This window comes from Callospermophilus lateralis, unplaced genomic scaffold (genome assembly GCF_048772815.1).
Source record: "Callospermophilus lateralis isolate mCalLat2 unplaced genomic scaffold, mCalLat2.hap1 Scaffold_271, whole genome shotgun sequence".
NCBI classification, from domain to species: Eukaryota; Metazoa; Chordata; class Mammalia; order Rodentia; family Sciuridae; genus Callospermophilus; species Callospermophilus lateralis.
Window position 1 is genome coordinate 491,690 of NW_027513445.1, and position 3,799 is coordinate 495,488.

The following is a 3,799-nucleotide window of genomic DNA, read 5'->3' on the forward strand; positions in this document are numbered from 1 at the left end:
CAGCCACCTCACAAGAATGTACATGTGGTACGAGGTAGAATTCTATTTATGCAACTAAAAATACATGTGCTGAATAGGCTACAGAGAAGAGAAAGGAAGACAGTAATTCACATATTTGTTAACTTTAAAAACACATGGAGAACTATTTCAACAAAAAAATTGACTAGATTTATCTCCTACTCTGTATCATGCAAAAGGCAAGTCCAACTATACACCATGCCTCCTCTGAACTGCTTGTATTTCTTGTATCTGAACTGCTTGTATTTGACAATAGCAACATGATTCTGAACATTGCCCTGAAACCTCTCCATATAAAAAGATGCCTTTACATATATGGGTCTCCTGGCTGCACCATGTCAGTCCCAAGCCATTTGGAAGCCAATGGAAGATCCACATGTCCCCACCACAGATGTTTTTTCACACACTTTCATAACACTGCTCTAGGCCCACTACTCACCAGGCTCCTACTTACTGGCATCTCCGTTCTACACCATTTTCAAAAAACCCAGTCAATCAAGGCACTGTATGGTATACTCATGATAAGCAACAGGACATCCAAAGGTTCTCCAGTGCCAGCTGATCATGGGAGTTTCAAAAATTTCAATGTAATTATCTAGCAATTTTTCATGGATGAAGTTGGAGGAACTGTGAGTTTCAATTCATTCAGGAACCATTAAATGGTGAGGAAAATAATTTGAAAGAAAGCTTTGGAACATTTACACAGGCAAGGTTTCCCAAAGAGTGGCCAAAATTTCACATGAAGCCAGGCCCATTGAGGTCTACAATGTGAGGTCCATGTGTGTTTTGAATCTCAATTATGGCTGACAAGTCTTAAAGAAAAATAACATGTGATATCCTGGCTGAGATACCCAGTGCTCAATGCAAAGCCACCCTGGGCCTAGATCTCAGGTTCCAAGGGCAACACTCATGCCTGGCCACCTAAAATCTGAACACAATTCAAGGCAATACTTCTCTGAGGACAGTTCCAGAACTCAGTCTCAAAGGGGAATCACACCAGAGTTCAAGCCCAGGTGGACCAAGTCAACTCTTCCAACCGCAACTTAAATGAAAACAATTAAAACCAAAACATTCCCACATGACACTCATCTTCTTCCATATAGACACTCATTATAACCTCTGGCTGGAGTATTCCATGAGGGGCACAGCCCAAGACAGTGTCCAAAATGAGCTCTCTTGCACCTCAATTGCCTAACTTCAGGGTGGCCTGGACACACATCGTGTGAACCAAGAGTGATCAAATAGGCCTGCCATTAATAGTGTTCTGCTCCTCCAATTTGAGGCCTTCTGACTATGGGGTTTAGATTCTTTATGTGAATTGGAGTCATAAGAAAACCAACCACCTCTGCAGAGATTTGAATAACTCATTTGACCCAAAGGATCCCTATTCTCACTTGATGGATTTCAGGAACCTAACAGAGGAAGGCAATAGAATTCATTCACAATGACTTAACTTTTTGCCATTTTGGTTATGGATGCAAACATGGGATCTTTCTTTAGATTCATCAGGTTCTGAGTTTCTAAGCCACAGTCTCACACACGTCCAAGAGGCTCATTCAGACACATCCCTTTCCAAAGCAATTAAGCAAAGAGCCACAGGTGATGCCCATTTATTTGCATTTGAGAACTGTTTTCTTCAGGCTTCACAAAGGGGTGGCCTGAGGCAAAGATCATCCTGACATTCAGGGCAACAGAACAATAGGTAAGCAAAAGGCCCAAAGCAGTGTATAGTTTTTTGAGATGCTGGCCATTCCCTTCAGCTATCCTGTACATGGCCATGTCACAGACCTTGGAGTTGGAATATATATTGGACAAAAAACCATGAGCCTATTCTGGAGAGTGGCCAGAATTCAGGAAGAAAACATGGACTTAGGAAGGTAGTAGGTATTGCCCATCCATAAAGCAAGCCGCACTCCATTCATAAATTTGGCAGGATGAATGCTGGAAAGCTTTCTACTAGACAGGACACATCCATTGTTGTGTCCTCATGTCTACAACCACGGAAACAGTGGGATACACAGACATAGAAACACTCACATTGTCAAACGACTTACTAGAAACAGTTCACTCCAAACCAAACAAACTGCCTTTCCTACCTATTCTCAGAACATGAGACAAAACCACAAACCCACACTCACAAAGGCACCTCCTTCCCCCAAGTAGGTTTGTGACTCTCCAGAGTGTCCTCTGAATGCTGGGCTGTACTATGTTCTCCCAAAATAGCTTGTCTTATCTCTGATCTGGTTTCCTTGGCCAACTCTGTGAAGTTGTCAGGAAAAAGTGGTGAGCCACTACCTGCTTTCACAGGATAAGTCCCTCTTTAGAGCTCTCCTGGCATTTGGCCATCCTCACATCAGTAGGCACCGAAAAAGACTGACTCTGTCATTGGTAAATCCTAACAAGTGAGCCCACTGGGACTGGGATTGGGACTGCCTCTCAGTGCCTGGCTTCTTGTATACCATGTTCAGAGAGTTCCATCACCAAGGAAATGAGGTATGTCACTTTCTTTGGAAGTGAATGAGGCCACTGCCTTGGCAACCACTTTTTCCTAACAGTTGCTTCCAAAGGTCCCATGAGATGGAGGCTGCCCCTACTTCCTGTGAAACTTTCAAAAGTTAGAATGGTATATCATCCATAGGCACTCGGGAACAGCTCTCCACACATGCCGGGTTTGGTCCATCTTCTCTACAATAAGAAGAGAGAGGCTGATTCAGACATATCCCTTCATCCTGACCAGGTTTTTTGCAATGAAAGATGACTTTTGCTCTCTCAGGTCCTTCATACCTGCCTACAACTTCTCCGGGTATCATTTCTGTATGGACCTTTGAGGTTCTCAGCAGGTAGAAGGTCCACTACTTTCCTGTATTGTAAGAACAACTCTGTCCCTGCTCTTGTGTAAAATGAGATTGAGGGAACATTGTATGATTAGGGTTAATAATAGGTACGATTTGGGTTAGGAATCATTCTGTGTGATGAATAATGGTATTGGGAACCTGCGATATTTACAAGAATATAGAGGTGAAATGTAAGTTTGAAAACAGAAATCTAGGTAAGATTTGAAGCCCAGAACGGCATTGGGCCCTTGATTTGGATACTTAGCTTTGAATTATGTTCTCTGAAGATGTCTCAGATAATTCAATATACAATGGCATAGGACCTTGTACCTGGGATGATTGAATGTAGAAAAGAACATCCATTCAAAACCATCTAGTCGGTACGATTAGGAAGATTGTCGGTAAGTTTAGGAAGAAGAGTGAGTATAGGATTTGGACCAAAATTTCTTTAGCAATAGGGTTTTGCTTAGACAGTCAATGTAAATGTCAACAGATATGAAGAGTCAGTCACTATGATGAACTGGGGAAATTATGTAGAAAAGCAGATATCAATAAAGACATTACGAAATCAGGAAATGTATATAGTGAGTGATAGGATTAGACATTTTCAACAGGGTTGAGTTTGAATATATAATCTTAGGAAGAAACAAATATGTTGCCCCCAATAGGATTGACATTTGAGAGCATTAGGCAATCTGGACATGGTTGTTTTTAGTAATCCATGTTCACTTTCCACTTAGGCTTTGGTACAATCATAAGAGTGACCTTTACATTTTTTGTCCAGAATATTACTGTGATAAAATTTATATGTAGATCAGGTGACATGAGTATTTCTACCACCATTTCTGTGAGCAATATTTTGAAGACGTAAAATTAGTATTGGGGGTACAAAGAGGTGTACCCTGTGTCTATGAATATAGAGATAATTCATGAATAGACCCTACTGT